Below are 26,928 nucleotides of genomic sequence, written 5' to 3'. Positions count from 1 at the left end.
GTGAGGAGGAGGTGCTGAGGCCTAGTAGTTCTCAGGCCCGGCTCGCTCTTTGTTCTCGGGGAAAAGGCCTCGGCTCAGGCTGGGGAGGGACAGAAACTGAGCCGCCTCCACCTGGAATCTCCTCATCACTTCAATACTTGGCAGAGGTGACGGGCAAACCCGAAATATATAACCAGCCCGCATTGCTATAATCTGCCAGCTCATGCCACCTGTAATAACGGTATTGGCAATATTCCTTACAGGGGCTGGACACAAACACTGCAGCTTTTCAATAAACAAAATCACGAGAAAAAAAAAAAAAGTCCTCCTAGATACCGGCACATCCATTAATCCTTCCACACAAAGGAAAGATTTGCATCACCAAACAAAGAAACACAAGGACAAAAGGGAACTACAGCAAGCAAAAAACAAAGAGCCCGTTTAGTAATCGGATGATCAGCATCTGTATATAGGTGACCCCCTCCCCCCACACTGCATCCAATGGGGTCTGCTACAAAAACTTGCAATGAGAATCTAAGTGCCAATAGTGTGTTGGAGAAATGTGGATACAAAGAACAAAACAAAACAAAATAAAAAAAAAAAAAAAAACACAATAAGAGCCAAGTAAACAGATTTGTGGAAGGTTAGATTGCGGAATAAAGAGAAGTCTGGGAGACGATTTATCGATCAGACTGAAGGGCAAATGGAAGGCTGTAATAGAATCTGAGGAGGGGTGGAGGGGTCCAGGGGATGAAAAGATGCTGTGGTAGGAGTTCAGTCCTTATATACTGGATACAATGAATCCCCCAGTGTAAGGGGGGGGGCGGGGGGGTTAGATGGGTGGTCTCCACCCATCGTACCACATAGGATATTAAAGTAGACCCCCCTCCTCTGCCTCCTCCGCCCTCCTACACACGCAGGCAGCCATTTTTATTTAAATAATGGTAAATCTTAATTCTCTGTGCAGCCACTTCCTGGTATCACCCAGGTGAGGAGGATTCTGATTGGACAGCCGCCATCTCCTGGGATATCCACAGCACATTCCAGGAGGCACCAGTCCAGTGGGATGAAAAAAAAAAGTGTGATTTCCCATCCGAAGATCTTTGCGGGCGTTTCTGCACATGTGCAATACACTGAAAAGCTCTGCCAGGTGGCATGTCCGCACATGTACAGGAGGAGGAGGACCTGGAGGGGGGATGTATGAGGAATCCTGCACTCCATAGACTAGCAAGCTTATTATTTCTACAGGGACAAGCATTAGAAAGATGAAACTTAGAAGTTCTTCGAACCCATCCCACCCAGCCAGCCTTGGTGTCCCTTTATTGGGGTCTGATCATATGACCACTAATTGTCTGTCAGTGATCACATGATTGGGAGCTACCAATCATTAGCATGGACCAAGAGATGTCTCATAGCGAGCACTCAGCACACAAACATCGGTCACCCATACATGTGCGGTAAGCCATAAAATTATGCAATTTTCTTTCCTGTAACCACAATTGCAGAAAAAAAAAAAAAAAAAAAAAAATTTGATTTCCTCATTAAGACAATCCATGTTCATGGGAAAATGGTCAGTCCTGCAACCTCATAGGATAGTCAGGAGAATGAAAAAACCCCTACAAGCTTTAACCAGACACTGATAGTCACAAGACTGCTATATACTGCTGATGAGAAAAGGTATTCAGCAGTTTATATTTACTACAATAATTGCATTTCCATGTTCTGTGTACTGTGGGAGATCAGATATTGTGAATGCAGAGTCCTGGGTTTAGGAACACTCCAAGTCCCTAAAATACATAAGCCAATGGGAATGGCCAAATGCCTGAGAAATTGGGGGAACACAAGAACACTGCAGACCCACACAGTATTCTAGACCAGTGATGGTGAACCTTGGCACCCCAGATGTTTTGGAACTACATTTCCCATGATGCTCAACTACACTGCAGAGTGCATGAGCATCATGGGAAATGTAGTTCCAAAACATCTGGGGTGCCAAGGTTCACCATCACTGGTCTAGACCAGGGATATGCAATTAGCGGACCTCCAGCTGTTGCAAAACTACAAGTCCCATCATGCCTCTGCCTCTGGGTGTCATGCTTGTGGCTGTCAGAGTCTTGCTATGCCTCATGGGACTTGTAGTTCTGCAACATCTGGAGGTCTGCTAATTGCATATCCCTGGTCTAGACAAAGATTAGACCTTCTAAAGCAGAGGTCTCAAACTGGCAGCCCTCCAGCTGAACCTACAAATCCCATCATTCCTCTGCCTGTGGGGGTCATGCTTGTAACTGTCAGCCTTGCAATGCCTTATGGGACTTGCAGTTCTGCAACAGCTGGAGGGCCGCCAGTGAGACCCCTGGTCTAAAGGCACATACGCTGAGCATAATAACGTACATAGTGAGGGCTGCTTCGTTTTTGGAGCTGGAGGGGAACTACAATCCCCAGGAACGCCCCCCCCCCCCCCCCAAATCAGTTGGGGTACCAATAAGATGTCCAGAAATAATCAGGGTTTGTTCCTCTTGGCCCCTTTAGCTAAGGGTTAGGAAACCTCGGCACTCCATCTGTAGGGGGGGGAACGGACTACAAATTCCATCATGCCTCTAGGAGTCACGCCATGTCTCATGGGACTTGTAGTTCCACCACAGATGGAGGGCCGAGGTTGCCTACTCCTCGCTTTAGCTGTTGAAAGGAGAGACTCCAAAATATAAAGATCTATAAAGTCATTATATTTACAGTAATTGGGAATAGTTCTCCTAAAGCCCAAAAAAGTGCAGCAAGTCCTGACTATCCACATTTCACTGCAACCAACTACAGATCCGGGTCTCCTCTGTCACTTAGGTACAAATTTCTGTAATCACCCCCAATAAAGAAAATTTTTTTTTTTTAAATTATATAATTTAAAAGAAAATAATAAAAAAATAAATTTACACACTCAAAATAAAAAATCCCAGATGTGAACACATTTCAGCCGAGTGGTGTGATGCAGACGAGGCCTCAGCAATGAAGATCTATAGAGGGAGCTCCGGGACCCACAATCCTCTGCAATGTCATGGAATCCATCACAGCTCCTCCATATTGGCGGTGGGGGAGGGGGATACAGGGCCCGGCAGTCCCATATTACAGAGATTAGAAGAGAGTCTCAACAGCTGATGAGGAGCTACAAGTCCAGCATTGTATCTGGGGGGGGACTACATGTCCCATCAATCCCCCCCCCCCCCCTCCATAGGCAGACATCTGGTCTTTGTGTCTGTAGCTGCTGTTGTCTCCCAAGCCATATAAAATAGGAGCGGATCTAACTGGACGGATTACTGTGTGTCTGGACTACATTACCCAGCATGCCTTTCAAATAACGTCACATAAATCCAGCTGCTCCCCCATCTGTAGCTGTTGGTGGATTATAATGCTGCCAACCCCTGGAATATATTATACCCCCCCCACTGGTGAACTACAACACCCACAAATCTAAAACTGACACCCCACTATCCACCTATAAAAAAAAAAAAAAATGAAATCTATAAATTTAATATAAAGCAAATAAAATGTGTAAAACATTTTTTTTAAACACATTTCATATTAAAAATATATAGAGATTTTTTTATTATATTAAAATGTATATCTATATAAACATGTAATATGAAATGTGTAAAAAAGAAGTAGAATACAAAAAATGACTCACTAAAATTCCCATCACCATCTTATATACAGGTCTGGGTGGAGCCCTATATGAACAATGCTCAGCATTCCTATACTATCCACCAGATGCCCTCTGACTACATTACCCAACATCCCATTACTGGTTGCTGTGCATCTCTTTCAGTGGACTACAAGACCCAGAATTCCCAAAGCCCTACACAGTCCTGGCTGTGCCACGTACACAGCTATGTACTAAAACTCCCAGCATTTCTATAGGATCTCTTTATACACCTCTGGCTGCTCAGTGTCTATACAATTATGGGTGGACTACAACTCCCAGCATTCCTATAGGACAGGAATGGCGAACCTTGGCACCCCAGATTTTTTTTGGAACTGATGCTCATTTACACTACAGAGTGTGTGAGCATCATGGGAAATGTAGTTCTATCATGTCTGGGGTGCCAAGGTTCACCATCACCCCTATAGGATCTCATTATATACACCTCTGGCTGCTCAGTGTCTATACAATCATGGGTGGACTACAATTCCCAGCATTCCTATAGGATCTCATTATATACACCTCTGGCTGCTTGGTGTCTATACAATAATGGGTGGACTACAATTCCCAGCATTCCTATAGGATCTCATTATACACCTCTGGACTACAGGAATGCCTTAGTCCACCAACAGCTATAAAGACCTGGGCTGTGGGCAGTAAAAGCACTACATTTCCCAGCATGCCTCTGAGCTACAGAACAGCCACTGGTGAGCTAGGAATCCTGGGACATGTAGTCCACCTATACAATGTTTAGTGTAATTCTATACAATAGGAATGTTGAGTATTGCCCTCCAGCAACCAACTACAGCTCATCCATCATTCTATATAACCACAAGGAATGCTGGGCATTGTAGTCCACCAACACCGAGCAGATTGTATTGTATGCAGTTCTGTATATTAGGAATGCTGAACATTTTCCTCCCAACAGCCATAGAGACACAGGGGCAGTGTGTACTGTATACAGATTTATTGGAACGCTGGGAATTGTAGTCCTCCCAACAGTTCTATAGACAGGGCAGCCAGTAAGGTTTACCGTTCTAATAGGAATTCTGGGAGTTGTAGTCCTTCCAACTGCCATTATCTCAGAGCAGCCAATACTGTGTGAGGTTCTCATAGAAATTCTACTTCACCAACCGCCATTTATACACAGCAGTCAGTCCTCTACACAGTCCACCAACAGATCAGGACAACATTTCCCAGCATCCCTCCCTGTAATATAAAATAGACACCGATAGGTGTGATAACTGCTTGGCTTGCTGGGAATTGTAGTCCACCCACAATTATAGAGACAGAGCAGCCAGGAGGTGTAAGAATCCTATAGAAATACTGGGAATCGTAGTCCACTCATAATTCTATATAGAAGGAGCAGCCAGAGGAATGCTGGGAATTGTAGTCCACCCACAGTTAGAGAGCTGGGGCTGTGGGTAAGAATAGGACTACAATACCCAAAATTCCCATAACTGGAAGCTCTGACCCTGTATAGCAGTTGGTGGACTACATTACCCATCATTCCTCTGATCTATAGACCAGCCACTGATGAGCTGGGAATGCTGGGCGATGTAGTGCACCAAGTGCTGGAGAGAGATCAATCCAGTGTGTAGGAGTGGGACTACCATTACCCAGAATTCCCAGCAGAGCAGTGGCTGGTCTGTAGATCAGAGGAATGCTGGGTAATCTACTATAGAGACCAGTACAATGTGTAGGAGTGGGGCTCAGTGGCTATACTATAGAGAGAGGAATGCTGGGAAATGTAGTCCCACTCCTACACACAGAACCGGTCTCTATAGCAGTGTGTAGACTACATTTCCCAGCATCCCCAGCTCATCAGTGGTGGTTCTATACAGCAGAGAGGAATGCTGGGAAATGTAGTCCACCAACTGCTGAGACCAATGTTGTGTATGGGAGCGGGACTCCATTGGTGGTCTGTAGATCAGAGGGGAATGCTGGGAAATGTAGTCCTACACAGAGCCCAAGTCTCCTTAGCTGTTGGTGTAATACCCAGAATTCCCATATTCTACAACTCTGTATACATCACTGGATGCTCCGTGTCTCTATGGCAGTTGGTGGACCACAGTGGCCATTCTATAGAGCACAGAGGCATGCTGGGTCATGTAGTCCCTCTCCCTCCTTCACACAATACTGGTTTCTATAGCTGTATATGAACTACAATACCCAGCTGTTCTATGGACGGGCGATGCCAGAAGATGTAGTCCCCCCTCCTACACACAGTGCTGGTCTAATAGCAGATGGACTACAATGACCAGAATCCCCACAATACACGTCACTGGATGCTCTGTAGCAGTTGGTGAACTACATTTCCCAGCCCATTCTATAGAGCACAGAGGCATGCTGGGTAATGTAGTCCTACACAGTGCTGGTCTCTATAGCTGTAGATGGACAATACCCAGAATTCCCAGCCATTCTATGGATGGGCAAGGCATGCTGGGAGATGTAGTCCTCCTCCACACACAATGCAGTCTCATCAGTTGGTGGACTACAATACCCAGAATTCCCACACTATATCTCCATCCATAATACTGGCTGCCCTTTGTCTCTATCAGTTGGTGGACTACATTTCCCAGCTCATCAGTGGTGGTTCTATACAGCAGAGAATGCTGGGAAATGTAGTCCTTCTACACACAGCCCAAGTCTCCTTAGCTGTTGGTGAAATACAAAACCCAGAATTCCCATATCCTAAAACTCTGTATACATCACTGGATGCTCCGTGTCTCTATGGCAGTTGGTGGACCACTGTGGTCATTCTAGAGAGCACAGAGGCATGCTGGCTAATGTAGTCCCACTCCTTCACACAATACTGATATATGAACTACAATATCCAGCTGTTCTATGGATAGGCAAGGCATGCTGGGAGATGTAGTCTTCTCCACAAACACACACAGCAGTCGGTGGACTACAATACCCAGAATTCCCACACTACATCTCCATCCATAATACTGGCTGCCCTTTGTCTCTATATCAGTTGGTGGACTACATTTCCCAACATTCACAGCTCACCACTGACCATTCTACAGAAACATGCTGGGAGATGTAGTCCCTTCTACACAGTACTGGTCTCTATAGCTGTAGATAAACTACAATACCCAGAATTCCCAGCCGCTCTAAGGAAGGGCGAGGCATGCTGGGAGATGTAGTCCTACCCACAGTATTAGTCTAATAGCAGGACGGTGGACTACAATGACCAGAATCCCCATAATATACATCACTGGATGTGGTGTAGCAGTTGGTGAACTACATTACCCAGCAGTCCCAGCCCATAGGCATGCTGGGTCATGTAGTCCCTCTCCTACTGGTTTCTATAGCTGTATATGAACTACAATACCCAGCTGTTCATATTGATGAGTGAGCGCACACAGCAGTCTCATAGCAGTTGGTGGACTACAATACCCAGAATTCCCACTCAATTCTGTATGCCCTTTGTCTCGATTTCAGTTGGGGGACTACATTTCCCAGCCCACCAGAGGCCATTCTACAGAGCACAGAGGCATGCTGGGAGATTTAGTCCCTTCTACACACAGGGCTGGTCTCTCTAGCTGTATATGGACTACAAGACCCAGAACTCCCTGCTGTTCTATGGACGGGTGAGGCATGCTGGGAGATGTAGTTTTCCCACACACAATGCAGTCTCTATAGCAGATGGTGAACTACATTACCCAGCAGTCCCAGCCCATTCTACAGAGCACAGAGACACGCTGGGTAATGTAGTCCCTCTCCTGTACACAGGGCCGGTCTCTATAGCTGTATATGGACTACAATACCCAGAATGCCCAGTTCTATGGACAAGTGAGAGTCCTCCTACACACAATGCAGTCTCCATAGCAGTTGGTGGACTACAATACCCAGAATTCCCAGTTCTGTGGACAAGTGAGCCCTCCTACACACAATGCAGTCTCTATAGCAGTTGGTGGACTACAATACCCAGAACCCCCACACTACAGATCTCCACCCATAATACTGGACGCCCTTTGTCTCAGTTGGTGGCCTACATTTCCCAGGCCCACCAGCAGCCATTCTACAGAGCACAGAGGCATGCTGGGAGATGTAGTCCCTTCTACACACAGTGCTGGTCTCTATAGCTGTAAATGGACTACAATACCCAGAACTCCCTGCTGTTCTATGGACGGGCGAGGCATGCTGGGAGATGTAGTCCTCTCCACACACTACAATGACCAGAATCCCCATAATATACATCACTGGATGCTCTGCATCAGTTGGTGGACTACACTACCCAGCAGTTCTATGGACGGACGAGGCATGCTGGGAGATGTAGTCCTCAACAGAATGCAGTCTCTCTAGCAGTTGGTGGACTACAACACCCAGCATTCCCACACAAGAGATCTCCACCCATAATACTGGACGCCCTTTGTCTCGGTTTCAGTTGGTGGACTACATTACCCAGCCCATTCTACAGAGCAGAGGCATGCTGGGTGATGTAGTCCCTCTCCTACACAGTGCTGGTCTCTATAGCTGTAGATGGACTACAATACCCAGCTGTTCTATGGATAGGCGAGGCATGCTGGGAGATGTAGTCCTCAACAGAATGCAGTCTCTCTAGCAGTTGGTGTACTACAACACCCAGCATTCCCGTACTAGAGATCCCCACCCATAATACTGGACGCCCTTTGTCTCAGTTGGTGGACTACATTTCCCAGCTCATCAGTAGCCATTCAACAGAGCACAGAGACACGCTGGGTAATGTAGTCCCCCTCCTACACACAGTGCTGGTCTCTATAGCTGTATATGGACTACAATCCCCAGAATTCCCTGTTCTATGGACGAGTGAGCCCTCCTACACACAATGCAGTCTCCATAGCAGTTGGTGGACTACAATACCCAGAATTCCCAGCTCATCAGCATCCAGTCTACAGAGCACAGAGGCATGCTGGGAGATGTAGTCCCTCTACACACAGTGCTGGTCTCTATAGCTGTAGAGAGACTACAATACCCAGAATTCCCTGCTGTTCTATGGATGGGATAGGCATGCTGGGAGATGTAGTCCTCCTACACACACAATGCAGTCTCTGTAGCAGTTGGTGGACTACATTACCCAGAATCCCCTGCTGCTCTATGGATAGGTGAGGCATGCCCCCCTCCTACACACACACACACAATGCAGTCTTTGTAGCAGTTGGTGGACTACAACGCCCAGAATCCCCACACTATAGATCTCCACCCATAATAATGGACGCCCTTTGTCTCGGTTGGTGGACTACATTTCCCAGCTCATCAGCGTCCAGTCCATGGCGCACAGAGGCATGCTGGGAGATGTAGTCCCTCTCCCACACACACTGCTGGTCTCTATAGCTGTAGATGGACTACAACTCCCAGAATCCCCGGCCGTTGTGGTGATGGGTGAGGCATGCTGGGTAATGTAGTCCACCCGCAGTGAATGCTCCCAGTACAATGTGTTAGGAGAGGGACTACAACCCCCAGCAGAGCCGTGTCCCCCCTCCCTCCTATGATCCGTAGTGTCTCCCCCCCCCACCTCCTCACAGACCGGCGGCGGCCGCCATTTTGTGGAAGCGGTCGGCCATCTTGTCAGCTCACCTCTCCCGGAGGGACGGCAGTGTGTTGTGGAGCGCGGCGTCTGTCCCGGAGAAGAAGAAAAAGGGGGGGAAGGGAGGGGAGAAGACTGGGGGGGAAGGGGGAGGACTATACACGGAGAGGACGTCGGGCCGGGGCTGTACGGTGCGGAGCGGTCGGGGTCCCCTCTCCGTCCTTCTGCGGCGACTCCCGGGGAAAACACACAGGGCCGCCTTTATCACACAGCTCAGCCCAACCTGCTGCTAGACGAATGCGGCCGCTCCGCCCAATCACCGCTCTGTAAATGGCTGATGGACGTGGCCGGCGGAAGAGGGCGGCCAATGGGGGGCGGCGGAGGGGGCGGGGCCCCGGGGAGCAGGGTTGGGTTGAGGCGTAGCACAGCCGCAGTGCAGCAGCGCTATTCACGAAGGAGGGTAGTGTACGCTGATGGCGTAGGAGCTGCCTGGGCTCTGTATGTGGGGGAGAGATGGGGGGTCCCCCTCATAGTGGGGGGTTGATGGAGACCCTCCCACGGGGGGCAGGAATGGGCCCTGCGAAGGGGAAAGGCTGGGGCCATTCCTATATCCGAGCTCCTTTGTGTGAGGGCCCAACAATGGGGGTGGGGGGGATTGTGTAACAAACACAATAATATCTGATTGAGTCACATCCAGCCTGAGGACACCCATCATTTATCACTGAGTCACCTACATGATGTACCTCCATTATAAGAATCAGAACAGACCATAATAATCTATTATACAAGGACAGACCATAATAATCCCCATTATATCAGAACAGACCATAATAATCCACATTATACCAGGACAGACCATCATAATCCCCATTATATGAGGACAGACCATCATAATCCCCATTATATCAGGACAGACCATAATAATCCCCATTATATCAGAACAGACCATAATAATCCCCATTATACAAGGACAGACCATAATAACCCCCATTATATCAGAACAGACCATAATAATCCACATTATATGAGGACAGACCATAATAATCCCCATTATATCGGAACAGACCATAATAATCTCCATTATACCGGAACAGACCACAATATACCCCATTATACCAGGACAGACCATGCTAATTCCCATTATATCAGGACACACCATAATAATCTCCATTATATTGGGACAGACCATAGTAATCTCCATTATACCAGAATAGACCATAATAACCCCCATTATATCAGGTCAGACCATAATAATCCCCATCATACCAGGACAGACCATAATAATCCCCATTATACCAGAATAGACCATAATGATCCCCATTATATCAGAACAGACCATATTAATCTCCATTATACCAGAACAGGCCATAATAATCCCCATTATATCAGAACAGACCATATTAATCCCCATTATACCAGGACAGGCCATAATAATCCCCATTATATCAGAACAGACCATAATAATCCCCATTATACCAGGACAGGCCATAATAATCTCCATTATATCAGAACAGGCCATAATAATCCCCATTATATCAGAACAGACCATAATAATCTCCATTATATTAGGACAGACCATAATAATCCCCATTATCCTAATATACTACAGGCAGGCAGTTGATTCAGTTAGCTGCAGTATATTCAGTAATGTATCCTGTGCAGCTAGATCTCACTGCAGACCGTTCCTGTTGTTCTCTTCCTAATAGAAAACATAAAGGGAATACAAAGACACTGAATTTCAAAAGAGCCAACTTCCCTAAACTACAAACCTTGCTAAAAGGCATAAATTGGGATAAAATATTAGGAACAAAGAATACGGAGGAGAGATGGGTTTGCTTTAAGAGTATATTAAATGATGGCATTAGCCAATGCATCCCATTGGGTAATAAATTTAAAAGAGCGAACAAAAGTCCTGGGTGGCTTAACTCCAATGTAAAAATGCATATAAAAGCAAAGGAGAAGGCCTTCAAAAAATACTAGGTTGAGGGATCATCATCAGCATTCAGACTTTATAAAGAATTCAACAAGAAATGTAAGGGTACAATTAGGACGGCTAAGATAGAACATGAAAGACACATAGCGGAGGAAAGCAAAAAAAAATCCCAAGAAATTCTTTAAGTATGTAAACAGTATAAAAGGGAGGACAGACCATATTGGCCCCATAAAGAATGAGGAAGGACATCTGGTTACAAAGGATGGGGAGATGGCAGAGGTATTGAATTTATTCTTCTCCTCAGTCTTCACGAGTGAATCAGGGAGCTTCAGTAACCAAAACTGCAGTGTTTATCCTCATGACAAGTCACAGGAAGCACCTCCATGGTTAACAGAGGACGGAATTAAAATTATACTTGAGAAACTTAACATTAATAAATCACCGGGACCAGATGGCTTGCACCCGAGGGTACTTAGGGAACTCAGTCAGGTTCCTAATTTTTACTGACAGTCTACTGACTGGAATGGTACCAGCTGATTGGAGAAAAGCCAATGTAGCACCAATATTTAAAAAGGGCCCAAAATACATCCCTGGGAATTACAGACCAGTTAGCCTAACATCAATAGTATGTAAACTCTTGGAGGGGATGATAAGGGACTATATACAAGATTTTAGTAATAAGAATGATATCATTAGCAGTAATCAGCATGGATTCATGAAGAATCGTTCTTGCCAAACCAATCTATTATCCTTCTATGAGGAGGTGAGTTGCCATCTAGATAAAGGAAGGCCCGTAGACGTGGTGTATCTGGATTTTGCAAAAGCATTTGACACCATTCCCCATAAACGTTTACTGTACAAAATAAGGTCCGTTGGCATGGACCATAGGGTGAGTACATGGATTGAAAACTGGCTACAAGGGCGAGTTCAGAGGGTGGTGATAAATGGGGAGTACTCAGAATGGTCAGGGGTGGGTAGTGGGGTTCCCCAGGGTTCTGTGCTGGGACCAATTCTATTTAATTTGTTTATAAATGACCTGGAGGATGGGATAAACAGTTCAATCTCTGTATTTGCAGACGATACTAAGCTAAGCAGGGCAATAACTTCTCCGCAGGATGTGGAAACCTTGCAAAAAGATCTGAACAAATTAATGGGGTGGGCGACTACATGGCAAATGAGGTTCAATGTAGAAAAATGTAAAATAATGCATTTGGGTGGAAAAATCTGAATGCAATCTGTACACTGGGGGAGAACCTCTGGGGGAATCTAGGATGGAAAAGGACCTGGGGGTCCTAGTAGATGATAGGCTCAGCAATGGCATGCAATGCCAAGCTGCTGCTAACAAAGCAAACAGAATATTGGCATTAAAAAGGAGATCAACTCCAGAGATAAAACGATAATTCTCCCGCTCTACAAGACTCTGGTCCGGCCGCACCTGTCCAGTTCTGTGCACCAGTCCTCAGGAAGGATTACTGGAAATGGAGCGAGTACAAAGAAGGGCAACAAAGCTAATAAAGGGTCTGGAGGATCTTAGTTATGAGGAAAGGTTGCGAGCACTGAACTTATTCTCTCTGGAGAAGAGACGCTTGAGAGGGGATATGATTTCAATATACAAATACCGTACTGGTGACCCCACAATAGGGATAAAACTTTTTCGCAGAAGAGAGTTTAATAAGACTCGCGGCCACTCATTACAATTAGAAGAAAAGAGGTTTAACCTTAAAGTACGTAGAGGGTTCTTTACCGTAAGAGCAGCAAGGATGTGGAATTCCCTTCCACAGGCGGTGGTCTCAGCGGGGAGCATCGATAGCTTTAAGAAACTATTAGATAGGCACCTGAATGACCGCAACATACAGGGATATATAATGTAATACTGACACATGATCGCACATAGGTTGGACTTGATGGACTTGTGTCTTTTTTTCAACCTCACCTACTATGTAACTATGTAATATACTACAGGCAAGGCAGTTCATTCAGTTAGCTGCAGTATATTCAGTACTGTAACCTGTGCAGCTAGATCTCGCTGCAGACCGTTCCTGTTATTCTGTTCCTAATATACTACAGGAAGGCAGTTCATTCAGTTAGCTGCAGTATATTCAGTACTGTGTCCTGTGCAGGTAGATCTCGCTGCAGACCGTTCCTGTTGTTCTCTTCCTAATATACTACAGGCAGGCAGTTCATTCATTTAGCTGCAGTATATTCAGTACTGTATCCTGTGCAGCTAGATATTGCTGCAGACCATTCCTGTTTTTCTGTTCCTAATATACTACAGGCAGGCAGTTCATTCAGTTAGCTGCAGTATATTCAGTACTGTATCCTGTGCAGCTAGATCTCGTTCCTGTTGTTCTGTTCCTGATATACTACAGGCAGGCAGTTGATTCAGTTAGCTGCAGTATATTCAGTACTGTATCCTGTGCAGCTTGCTCTCACTGCAGACAGTTCCTGTTGTTCTCTTCCGGATATACTACAGGCAGGCAGTTGAATCAGTTAGCTGCAGTATATTGAGTACTGTATCCTGTGCAGCTGGATCTCACTGCAGACCATTTCTGTTGTTCTCTTCCTAATATACTACAGGCAGGCAGTTCATTCAGTTAGCAGCACTATATTCAGTACTGTATACAGTTTAGCTAGATCTCACTGCAGACTGTTCCTGTTGTTCCTAATATACTACAGATCTCGCTGCAGACCGTTCCTGTTGTTCTCTTCCTAATATACTACAGGCAGGCAGTTCATTCATTTAGCTGCAGTATATTCAGTACTGTATCCTGTGCAGCTAGATATCGCTGCAGACCATTCCTGTTGTTCTGTTCCTAATATACTACAGGCAGGCAGTTCATTCAGTTAGCTGCAGTATATTCAGTACTGTATCCTGTGCAGCTAGATCTCACTGCAGACCGTTCCTGTTGTTCTCTTCCGAATATACTACAGGCAAGCAGTTGATTCAGTTAGCTGCAGTATATTTAGTACTGTATCCTGTGCAGCTAGATCTCACTGCAGACCGTTTCTGTTGTTCTCTTCCTAATATACTACAGGCAGGCAGTTCATTCAGTTAGCTGCAGTATATTCAGTACTGTATACAGTTTAGCTAGATCTCACTGCAGACTGTTCCCGTTGTTCTGTTCCTAATATACTACAGGCAGGCAGTTCATTCAGTTAGCTGCAGTATATTCAGTACTGCATACAGTTTAGCTAGATCTCACTGCAGACCGTTCCTGTTCTCTTCCTAATATACTACAGGCAGGTAGTTGATTCAGTTAGCTGCAGTATATTCAGTACTGTATCCTGTGCAGCTAGATCTCACTGCAGACCATTCCTGTTGTTCTCTTCCGAATATACTACAGGCAGGCAGTTAATTCAGTTAGCTGCAGTATATTGAGTACTGTATCCTGTGCAGCTAGATCTCACTGCAGAACGTTTCTGTTGTTCTCTTCCTAATATACTACAGGCAGGCAGTTCATTCAGTTAGCAGCAGTATATTTAGTACGGTATACAGTTTAGCTAGATCTCACTGCAGACTGTTCCTGTTGTTCTGTTCCTAATATACTACAGGCAGATCTCGCTGCAGACCGTTCCTGTTCTCTTCCTAATATACTACAGGCAGGCAGTTGATTAAGTTAGCTGCAGTATATTTAGTACTGTATCCTGTGCAGCTAGATCTCACTGCAGACCGTTTCTGTTGTTCTCTTCCTAATATACTACAGGCAGGCAGTTAATTCAGTTAGCTGCAGTATATTCAGTACTGTATACAGTTTAGCTAGATCTCACTGCAGACCGTTCCCGTTGTTCTGTTCCTAATATACTACAGGCAGGCAGTTCATTCAGTTAGCTGCAGTATATTCAGTACTGTATCCTGTGCAGCTAGATCTCTCTGCAGACCGTTCCTGTTGTTCTCTTCCTAATATACTACAGGCAAGCAGTTGATTCAGTTAGCTGCAGTATATTCATTACTGTATCCTGTGCAGCTAGATCTCACTGCAGACCGTTCCTGTTGTTCTCTTTCGAATATACTACAGGCAGGCAGTTGATTCAGTTAGCTGCAGTATATTGAGTACTGTATCTTGAGTTTCTTTCTGAAGGCCTGATGGTTTTCTTCCATGCGAATGTGAGTAGGTAGAGCGTTCCATAGCCGTGGTCCTTGGACTGCGAATCTTCGTTCTCCCTTTGTTTTGTAGCGGGTTTTTGGAATAAGGAGGAGGTTTTGGTTAGCTGATCGAAGACTGTGATTGGGTGTGTAGCGCTTTATTTTCTCGCATAGGTATTGAGGAGCGTTTCCTTGTATACATTTGTGAGTGAGGCAGAGGGTCTTGAAAGTGATTCGATTTTTTACGGTTAGCCAATGTAGGTTCCTCAGGGAAGGGGAGATGGATTCCCAGGGTTTTTTTCCTGTTAACAGTCTTGCCGCCGTGTTTTGGATGTGTTGCAAGCGCGCAAGCTGATATTGGGGTAGTCCTATGTAGAGTGAGTTTGCGTAGTCGAGTCTAGAATTGATGATTGTTCCAACTACTGCTGCTTTGTCCTCTCCTGGGATGAAGGGGATGAGTCTAAGTAGCAGGCGGAGGAGATAGTGAGATCCGCTGACTGCTGATCCTATTTGTGCATCCATTGACATTTCTGAGTCAAAAATGACTCCGAGACTCTTGGCTTTGGTGCTTGGAAAGATGGTCTGTCCAAAGATGGTGGGCGGTGTCCATGGGGTCTTAGTTTTGGAATTTTGGTTTGCGTGTAGGAGAAGAAGCTCTGATTTTGATCCGTTGAGTTTCAGAGAGCTAGTGGTCATCCAATCGTCTATCAAAGTGAGGCATTTTTCTAGTCGCTGATGATGGTCTTTTTCTCCGGTGATGCGAAAGTAGAGTTGGGTATCATCAGCGTATGAGTGGAAGCAGAGGTCCAATTTTCTGATGATTTTGAAGAGTGGGCAAATGTAGATATGAAGAGCACTGGTGACAAGGGTGAACCTTGAGGGACTCCACAAAAGATTGCAAGGGTTTCAGAGGTGAAAGCTCCTAGTTTCACTGTCTGAGAGTGATTTCCTAAGAAGGATGCAAACCATTGTAGGTCTGAATCTGTGACTCCTGCTACTTCTGTGAGGCGGATAAGTAGAGTATTGTGGTCCACTGTATCGAACGCTGCACTGAGGTCCAACAGTACCAGGAGACATGACTCTCCATCATCAGCTGCTTCGAGGGCGTCGTCCCATATTTTGAGAAGTGCCGTTTCTGTGCCATGGCCTGGGCGGAAGCCTAATTGCAGAGGGTCCAGGAGTTTGTGTGTGTCCAGGTGGTGTTGTAGCTGTTGTACTACTGTTAAGGCTTGTTATCGGTCTGCGATAGTTAGGGTCCTTAGGGTCGAGGTTGGGTTTCTTTAGGAGGGGTTTGACAATGCCATGTTTGAGGGCAATTGGAACAGTCCTTTCTTTGAACGACTGGTTAATGAGGTGTGTTATAGTAGGAGCCAAGATGTCGGAACATTCTTTCAGGAGTTTTGTGGGAATTATGTCGTTTGGTGATGCGCTGTCTCTGAGGCTTCTGATGATATTTTTGGTGGTGTCAGTGGTGATTGGGATCAGCGAAAAATTTGGTGCTTGTGTGATGATCGTATTGATTTTTTCTTTTTACTTTAGTTGAATGAGGTTGGATGTTTTTTTCTGTTGAATTGTTTTCCGGATGTTTTCGATTTTGTCGATAAAAAAATCCGATAACTCATTGCAGAAATCTTGGGTTTCGTTTCCTGGGGGCTCTAAGCAGGTAGGGTTCATAGTCTTGGTGACTATTTTGAAGAGTTCCCGAGGGCGGTTTAAGGCTGTTGAGATGGTGTTTGAGAAATGTTCCTTTTTTGATTTGAAGATTGCTTTGTGATATTTTTCCGTGAGTGCTTTGTAGTTTGTGTGGTTTTCCTTTGTGGAGTTTCTTTTCCAGGCTCTTTCAGCTCTTCTGCGTTCCTGCTTTTGTAAAGTAAGAGTGTCATTAAACCATCCAGAGTTTATTATGTGGATGTGTGTTCTACGTTTTGGAACCACTGAGTCCGCTGTTTGTAGTAATGCCTTGTTTAAGGAGTTGAGTGTTTGTTCAGTTGAGTGGTTTAAGTTTGGCATTGCTATTTTGTTTGATAATGTGGTTTTGAAGAGTTCGGCGTGTAGTTTCCTCTGAGATCTTGTCCAGCGTGTTGTTTCCATTTTTGGAGGGTGGTGTTGGTAGCGATTTTAAATTTGATAGCGTGGTGATCCGTCCATGGTAGCGGTAGGTTGTCGAATATGTTGACGTCCATATTTTGTTTGAAGATGAGGTCCAGAATGTGTCCTGAAGCATGTGTAGGAGCATTTATCAGTTGCTGAAGACCTAATTCTTCCAGTTGGTTAAAGCAGGCAGTGGCGATAGGGTCTTGGGTGGAGTTAGCCCAGAGGTTGAAATCTCCAAGTGCCAAAAAGTTTTTGGTTTTCAGGGTGTGAGTTGACATGAATTCTGTGAAAGGTGTAAGGAGATTGGTCTTCAGTCCTGGTGGTCTGTAACATAGAAGTATGTGGATAGTGTCTTGGGGTGTCGTTTGAAGATGTAGGGTGAGTGTCTCCATGAAAGGCACTGAGTTCTGTACCGTTGGTTTGGTGAGTGCGAGATTTGAAGATCACTGCTAGGCCTCCTCCTTTTTTTCCTGTTCTGTGCTCCGTTAGGATCCTGTAGTTCTCAGGTACTAATTCGGTTAGGATGGCATTGCAGTCGGGTGTTAGCCAGCTTTCCTTAATGAAGAGGCAATCTATGTTGTTTTGGGTGATGAAGTCGTGTACTTCCAGTCTGTGCTTGACTGCAGATCTGGTGTTGATCAGAGCGCATGCTAATTGTTGTGGTTGAATTGTTGTCTTCCTATATTTGATGGTTGATTGTAGGTTGGTCTTTAGTAGTTGTTCTTTCTGTAGTATTTTAGAAACAGGAGTTGTTAATGTTGAGGTAGTATTTCTTAGCCTGTGGAGAGCATCCGCTGATTACTTGAAGTTGCACATGACGAGAAAAATTGCTGAAGGTAGGATGATGCGGTGATGATACTGATGTAGCGATGGTGAGGTTGCTGAGGAAATGGTGGTCCTGAAGGGTGCCGCTGCTTCTGTTGCTGAGAAAATGATGGTATGAAGAATACCGCTGCTTCAGGGGTGGCGTTGATGATGGTGCGAATGGACCTGTGAGTGGTGGTGGAGGGGGGACCATGCGGCCTAACCGCACTCCTGTTGATCCAGAGGAAGGCGAAACACCCCTAGCTGAGCTGGTCAATTGCTACAGCAGAGGAAAAAATTCCTTCCTGACCCCCGGAGGCGATCGGACCGAAGGTCCCTGGATCAACTGCTAGAGGGGGTCACGCGTACTTACCTGACCTGGGTTGGTCGGTGATGAGTAGAGAGGGGAGAGGGGAAGAGGTCGGACCAAAGGAGAGGGCACTAGGGTTGACCTAGGCTGCTACTTACTGGTATTGAGCCGCGTCTGTGGGGATCAGGATGAACACCGGTGCAAGGCCTGAATCGAGGATTGTCCAGCTCTCAGTCTCACCCCGTGCCCTAGCGGTGAGGTCCGGTGTGACGAAGGTGGTAAAAAGGGCACACTGCCCGCGGAGAGAGAGGGGTGAGCTGAGGAGGTGGACTAGAGCTAGGCCGCAGCCGCTGTCTGTCCCCCGAGTCTAGCAGCTAGGGACGAGGTGACCAGATGGTGGGACCCTGTAGAGTACTGCTGTGGAGTCCGGTAGGGAGCTACGACCGAACTAGGAGTACCAAGATGGCCGCCGGACTAGGCCCGAGCCGCGGTCTGATAACTGCTGTGGAGGAGCAGTGGAGGGCAGGGGTCTGGGCGGGTGGGGGGGAACCGGGTCCCGGTGGGTCCTTCTGTGGAGTCCAAGGATGCGCTCCGGGTAGCTGGGGAGTGCTGCTGCCGCTTCTGGGTGTCCCAAGATGGCCGCCGGACTAGGCCCGAGCCGCAGTCTGTCCAGAGGTAAGGATCCCTGGAGCGAAACGATCGCGTCAGCAGCTGGTGGGGAGGGGGGGTGCGGGTCTGCCGATTGGGTGTGGAGGCCGGGGGGGAAGGCGACAGGCCTGGCTAGGGCGGAGTGTTGGCCGGAGCCGTGGTGTGTCCTGGGAGGCTGTCCTATGAGGCTGGCGGGCTGGAACTAGGCATCCGGAGGCAGCGGACGGCGCGATGGAGACTGGGGGCAGAGGTACCCGCTTCCGTTCCTGGATGTTGCTAGGAGCTGCTGGGGGACCCGGTCAGTCTACTAGGAATCCGCTGGGGAGCCTAGGAAGAATCCTGGATGGCCGGATGGCCGGTGCTTCTAGCACACACGTCTGTGCGTCTGCTCTGCTCTGACAACACTGCAGACCGTTCCCGTTGTTCTGTTCCTAATATACTACAGGCAGGCAGTTCATTCAGTTAGCTGCAGTATATTCAGTACTGTATACAGTTTAGCTAGATCTCACTGCAGACCGTTCCTGTTGTTCTCTTCCTAATATACTACAGGCAGGCCGTTGATTCAGTTAGCTGCAGTATATTCAGTATATATATACATCCCAGCTTTGTGCAACTACATCCCACTGCAGGCCATTCCTGGTGTACCTATTCAAATACATTACAAATACATCAAATACAGTATGTCTGGAAGGCCAACAAGGAGAGGAAGACACTCACGGGCCACTAAAAGAGGGTAAGCAGGCTCTGTGTCTGCAGCCAACATTGCTGGTCGTGGACACGGTGCGTCCTCAGCACGTGGCCGTGGGGGACGGTAGCCCTTTTTTTCGGCAGCTGGCCGTGTTGAGCCACAACATGTAGAAGAGTTGGTAGAGTGGATGACCAAGCCGTCCTCATCCCCCTCATCCTCTGTCACCCAGGCTCAGAGTACTTTGGCTGCCAATGCAGCTGCCAAAGCGGCCTCTTCCATCGGCTCAATGTCATCAGTCACTCCTTCCCTAGCCCCACCATCATGCCCTGAGGAGTCCCCTGAACTGTTCGACCACAGTGTTGGGTACATGCTGCAGGAGGATGCGCAGAGTTTTGAAGGCTCCGATGATGGTACCCAGATTGAGGAAGGCAGTAACGTGAGCCCAGAGAGAGAGGGTGCCCAAGAAGGACAACAAACTGGCAGTCATGTTCCCCCAGCTGCAGCATACTGCCAGGTTTGCTCCAGTGACGAGGAGGGAGGGGATGATGAGGTCACTGACTCTACCTGGGTGCCTGAAAGGAGAGAGGAGGAGGCACATCTCCGATGAGGCAGGATGCCCTCCAGGGGCCAGCTTAAGGGCAGCCAACCGACTGCATCACACCGCAGAGCTCCGCATGTGCAGGGCGCTGCTGACTCCGCACGTTTTTCCAAAAGTTCTTTGGTGTGGGCCTTTTTTGAGACGTGTGCAGCAGATCGCACTGTTGCTGTTTGCAACATATGTCTGAAGCGTATCCAGCGTGGCCAAAACAGCAGCCGCTTGGGCACCACATGCTTGACCAGACATATGTCGAACTCCCATGCAGTCCGTTGGCAAGCGTACTTAAAAGACCCACACCAAAGAACAAGGCGGACCTCTCCTTGCTCCTCATCAGCTGGGATCTCCAACCCCACTATACCTTCAGTTCTCTCAGAAGCCTGCACTGAGAGGAATGAAGGTGTAGAATTAGGTGTGCCAAGTACATGCGGGCAATCTGCTATATCTACACCAACGTCCGATTGTAGCAGGCAAATTTCCCTACCCCAGTTGCTAAACCGGTGAAAGAAATTCGTTCCCAGCCATCCACATGCCCAGCGGTTGAATGCTAGCTTGGCTAAATTGCTAGCACTCCAACTGCTGCCTTTTCAGCTGGTAGACTCTGCCCCCTTTCGTGAATTTGTGGAATGTGCGGTACCTCAGTGGCAGGTTCCAAAAACGCCCCTTTTTTTTACGGAAGGCGATTCCGGCTCTCTACCGGCATGTGGAAGGCAATGTCTTGGCCTCGCTGGACAGGGCGGTCAGCGGTAAGGTGCATATTACCGCTGACTCATGGTCCAGCAGGCATGGACAGGGACGTTACCTATCTTTCACGGCGCACTGGGTGACCCTGCTGGCAGCTGGGAAGGATGCAGGACAGGGTGCAGTATTGTTGGAGCTTGTTCCGCCACCACGCCTCCAAAATGCTACTAGTGGTGATTCTGACACACCTCTCCTCCACCCCTCCTCTTCTTCTTTCTCCATGGCCTCTTCCTCTATAGATTTGTCCTCAGAACCAGCGGTGCTCTGTAGGCGTTCAAGAGGCTATGCAAGCACTCAGGCAAAAAGATGCCATGCAGTGCTTGAGCTGGTGTGCTTAGGGGACAGGAGCCACACTGGGGCAGAGATTCTGTCAGCTCTGAAGGGGCAGGCTCAGAGGTGGTTGACGCCACACCAGCTTCAGGCAGGAATGGTGGTTTGCGACAATGGCACCAGCCTCCTCTCCGCCCTCCGACAGGGACAATTCACCCATGTTCCCTGTTTGGCTCACGTCCTTAATTTGGTGGTTCAGCGGTTCTTGTGCAGGTACCCGGGTTTACAGGATCTCCTGAGGCAGGCCAGGAAAGTCTGTGTACATTTCCGCCGGTCATATAATGCCAGTGCTCGGCTGGCTGACCTCCAAAAGGAATACAACCTGCCCAAGCACCGCCTAATCTGTGACATGCCCATCAGATGGAACTCAACGTTGGCCATGCTGCAGCGGCTGCACACACAGCAGAGGGCCATCAATGAGTACCTGTGCTACTATGGCACCAGGACAGGGTCAGGGGAGCTTGGCTTTTTTTCGCCACACCAGTGGTTCATGATCAAGAATGTATGCACTGTCCTGTCACCATTTGAGGAGGCCACGAGGATGGTGAGCAGTGACAGTGCATGCATCAGTGATACTGTCCCTCTTGGCTACCTGTTGGAGCACACGCTGCATGGAATAATGGACAGGGGACTTGAAGCAGAACAGAGGGAGGAAGAGGAGGACTTCCTTACCTCTCAAGGCCCCCTTTATCCAGACAGTGTTCCGGCGGGCCCGCCGATCACACAGGAAGAGGAGGAGGAGGATTGTGTCAGCATGGAGGTGGAGCCTAGCACTCAGCATCAGCAGCAGTCTTCAAGGGATCAGTTACAGTCCCCAGAAACCCATGGACTTGTACGTGGCTGGGAGGAGGTGGCTGTTGATCAGGTCATCCTTAGTGACCCAGAGGACTCCGGACCGAATGCCTCAGCAAACCTACGCTGCATGGCCTCCCTGATCCTGCAAAGCCTGCGAAAGGACCCTCAGATTCGTGGTATCAAGGAGAGCGATCAGTACTGGCTGGCAACCCTCCTTGATCCACGTTACAAGGGTAAGGTTGTGGAACTTATCCAGCCGTCGCAGAGGATGAAACATCTTCGGGGGGCCTTGCAGAAAGGTTTGTGCACTGCATTTCCAGAGCCTGGGAGGTTACAAATTCCTGGTCCTGGACAACGTGTTGCTGAGGCTTCGGTCAGTCACAGAAGGAGCGGTGGAGAAGGTGGCCGTCTGACAGATGCATTCAGACAATTTTTTAGTCCGCAGCCCCAAGGTCTGATCGGTTCCAGCAACCATCGCCAGCGTCTGATTTACATGGTGCAGGAATACCTAGGGGCAAGATCAGACTTGGAGACCTTTCCAACTGAAAATCCTCTGGGTTAGTGGGTCTTAAGGATGGATCACTGGCCAGAGCTTGCACAGTATGCAATTGAGCTACTGGCCTGCATCCAGCATTCTTTCGGAACGCACATTTAGTGCTGCTGGAGGCTTTGTAACCGATCACAGAGTGCGCCTGTCCACCGACTTGGTTGATCGCCTCACCTTCATAAAAATGAATCAGTCTTGGATCACCAGCTACCAAGCACCTGATGCTGATGTAACCAACTAATTTTTTTATGAATGTGAGATCCCTTGAAGACTGCCTATGCTGAGTGACCATCCTGTTATGCTGAGTGGCTATCCTATTCCTCCTCAATGTTCATGTTGATAGCTTGTAAGAACATTTTTGGTTCTGGGCACTACCACCAGTGCCTAAAGCCCAATTTTTCTGCCCCTGTTCAACAGGGGCTGTAATTACAATTTTTGCTGTAATATTTTGCAGCAGGGCTTGTTCCTGCGCTCAACTAGAGTATCTGTGAGGGGTTGCAGTGTTGTGGCACCAGCACCAGTGCCTAAGGCCCAATTTTTCTGCCCCTTTTCAACAGGGTTGTGTAATTATAATTTTTGATCTAATATTTCACAGCAGGGCCTGTTCCACCAAGAGTAACTGTGAGGGCTTACAGTGTTCTGTTACCACCAACACCTAAGGCCCAAATTTCTGCTGAGTATATAGGGAAGGCCCCTACTTTCAAACATCCAACTTACAAACAACTCCTACTTACAAACGGAGGGAGACAACCAGAAGTGAGAGGAAATCTACCCCTAGGAAGGGAAATTCTCTCCTGTAAGAGTTAATATGATAAAAAGGTGTCTCCTCCACTGATGCTTTATCACCAATCCTAGTTTCCCTAAAAAAAACAAATTTTCAAAATCCAATTGTCATTGGGACAGAAAGTGAGGTGAAATCTTTTGAATAGGGGCACAGACAGCAAAACAAATGTTACAGGGGTGTTTCCCAAAAAACTTAAGAATAGATTTTTTGGCTGGAGCTACACTTACAAAATGTACCTGTTCCAAATTACAAACAGATTCAACTTAAGAACAAACCTACAGTCCCTGTCTTTCTTGGGACCGCCCACACCTTTTCTTTTTTTAATTTGGGTGCAGGGTTCCCCTTAATATCAATACAAGACCCTAATGGGCTGAGGGGTTACCCATGCCGTTTTTCTCAATAATTTTCATCCATATTGCTGGGACCCGACATTACATTACAGCCGCAAGCAGTTTTAAATTACTTTTATTTCTTTAGAAATGTCATTTTGTGCAGGGACTGTTCTAAACACGGGAAACACGCGCCACTTTACAGGCATACTATAGACACCCCCCAGGTACGATATTTAAAGGAATATTTCACTTTTATTTTTTCACTTTAAGCATCATTAAAATCACTGCTCCTGAAAAAAACGTCTGTTTTTAAAACTTTTTTTTGCATTAATACATGTCCCCTGGGGCAGGACCCGGGTCCCCAAACCCTTTTTAGGACAATAACTTGCATCTTAGCCTTTAAAATTTGCACTTTTGATTTCTCACGTTCGAGTTCCATAGACTTTAACGGTGTTCGAAAGTTTGCGCGAACTTTAGGTCAGTTTGCATGTTCTGGATGCGAACCGAACCGGGGGGTGTTCGGCTCATCCCTACCCGTCATTAGTTTTCCTGGAAGGGGGTATAGTAGTGCCCCATCATTGTGTTCCTAGGGGGGGGGGGTTCTTGTACTATAAACCCCATCATGACAGGATACCTGTATATGACCTGTGTATACCTGTGTTTTTTTCATTATTATTTTAAATAAATGAAAAAATGGAATATTACGTTTTTTTTTAATGATTTTTTCCGATTAATCGAAAAAATAATCGGCATGGGCTACTGTAAGCCGGACCTTCAGAGCGTCATCGGCCGCATGCACTCTGAATATCTCCTAAACTGTGCAAGTTTATTATTAACTGTGCAAGTTTATTATAGGCTACCTGGAGGCACAAGATGTTTAACAGAGTTTACTACCACTTTAATCTCCCCAAAGTCCACAAAAATGAGAAGCAGTGAGGAAATCTTCACTTCCAGGTTCCACGCCACCACCATGCATATACAAAGGGGCTTACCGGAGAGCCATGACCCCTTTTTACAGAGAATCCACATAGCGCTCGATGATACCAAATGATGCAATGGGTACTATCTGCCAATTCCTATAGAAATCACCCTTGTATAGCATGCAAGAAGAAAGAAGAGCCAAATGTTTCAAATAGTGTAAATTCCACATCAATATTTGTTAAGAGCAGATAGAAAAAAACTCACATTGCAAAAGATAGTAGCAGCACTGTATGAAATGACCCTTCCGGGACACAATCCAGATGCGGCTCCTTCTTACGTGTTTTGTCATAAATTACGTCATTGGGGCAGTACTGCCTTTCAACTCAACATGCTGTGTTTACCATAGCTGCAATGCAAACCATCATGGACACAGTATGTGAACAGCCCCCTACACCTTTTGCCCCCCCCCGGGAATGCAGGTGAGTGGGCGGGAGGCTCCGCGGGTGAGAGAGCGGGCGGCTCCGCGGGCGGGCTGGGCTGCCGGGAGGCTAGGTTGGTGAGCTGGTGGGAGGCTCCGCAGGTGGGTGAGAGAGCAGGCGAGCAGCTGGGCAGCTCGGCGGGTGAGTGGGCGGCTGGCCAATCAGGGAGCCGGTGGGTGGGGGAGCAGAGAGATGACATCATCTCTCACCATCATCTTTCTGCTGCCTGAATGGTAATCTGCTGCCTGACTCTGGGACACAGCAAGAGACCACCTTAGAGAGACACAGCAAGAGACCACCTTAGCAGGAAAGTGACACAGCAAGTGACAATTGTAGCAGGCAAGTGGCAATCTGCGACGTGACAATCTGCAATGTGTGGCAGGGGACATGGCAAGTGACAATCTGCATCTGGTGATAGGCGACGTGGCAAGTGACAATCCGTAACGTGTGACAGGCGACGTGGCAAGTGACAATACGCAATGTGTGGCAGGCGACGTGGCAAGTGACTATCCACAACGTGTGGCAGGTGACATGGCAAGTGACAATCTGCATCTGATGACAGGCGACGTGGCAAGTGGCAATCTGCAACGTGTGGCAGGCAACGTGGCAAGTGACAATCCACAACGTGTGGCAGGCAATGTGGCAAGTGACAATCCACAACGTGGCAAGTGACAATCCGCAATGTGTGGCAGGTGACGTAGCAGGTGACAATCCGCAATGTGTGGCAGGTGACGTGGCAAGTGACATTCCGCAATGTGTGGCAGGTGACGTGGCAAGTGACAATCCTCAATGTGTGGCAGGTGACGTGGCAAGTTACAATCCACAATGTGTGGCAGGCAATGTGGCAAGTGACAATCCACAATGTGTGGCAGGTGATGTAGCAAATGACAATCCGCAACGTGTGGCAGGTGACGTGGCAGGTGACAATCCGCAATGTGTGGCAGGTGATGTGGCAAGTGACATTCCGCAATGTGTGGCAGGTGACGTGGCAAGTGACAATCCTCAATGTGTGGCAGGTGACGTGGCAAGTTACAATCCACAATGTGTGGCAGGCAATGTGGCAAGTGACAATCCACAATGTGTGGCAGGTGACGTGGCAAGTGACAATCCACATCTGGTGACAGGCGACATGGCAAGTGACAATCCACAACATGTGGCAGGTGACGTGGCAAGTGACAATCCACATCTGGTGACAGGCGACGTGGCAAGTGACAATCCGCAACATGTGGCAGGCGACGTTGGCAGGTGAGAATCTGCACCTGGTGACAGGCGACGGTGGCAAGTGACACGCTCAGGGCTCCCACTGATTCTGCATTATGGTGAGATGAACTATTTTTCATTTTATATTACAATGTAATAATAGAAATAATGCGCTTCACTCATCCTGACACCATAACAACCATGGTGCCGTGATGTTTGAAGCGCCAACACCAGCCATTTCCCTGATAAATTGCCCCCCAAAAAAAGTATTTTCTGGCAGTGTCCCTCCCGAGACTAGACTCTGGATCCACCCCTGCTTTAGGGTGGCTGTACAACTGCAGCTCCGCAGCCTGTTTTTACCACCCCTCCCCATAAAGAGCATTAACCCCATCCTTTCCACTTTGACCTTTTTCTTCACTATTATATGCACCCTCTGACATTTCCTTTCAGTAAACAACAAA

The 26,928-nt window shown here is 47.4% G+C and overlaps 1 protein-coding gene across 1 annotated transcript in view; it reads right to left on the bottom strand.

Moving 5' to 3' along the window:
* Window positions 1-9,467, bottom strand: part of EIF4G2 (eukaryotic translation initiation factor 4 gamma 2) — a gene marked incomplete in the record, with an annotated part of 28,859 nt that extends 19,392 nt beyond the window's left edge. The window contains 1 exon segment of the mRNA XM_073604080.1: window positions 9,233-9,467.
* Window positions 9,468-26,928: the final 17,461 nt, after the last annotated feature.

The sequence above is a fragment of the Aquarana catesbeiana genome, linkage group LG11 (assembly GCF_042186555.1).
Source record: "Aquarana catesbeiana isolate 2022-GZ linkage group LG11, ASM4218655v1, whole genome shotgun sequence".
NCBI lineage: Eukaryota > Metazoa > Chordata > Amphibia > Anura > Ranidae > Aquarana > Aquarana catesbeiana.
Note: the sequence above shows the minus strand (reverse complement) of the source record. Positions and strands in the feature narration are given on the sequence as shown.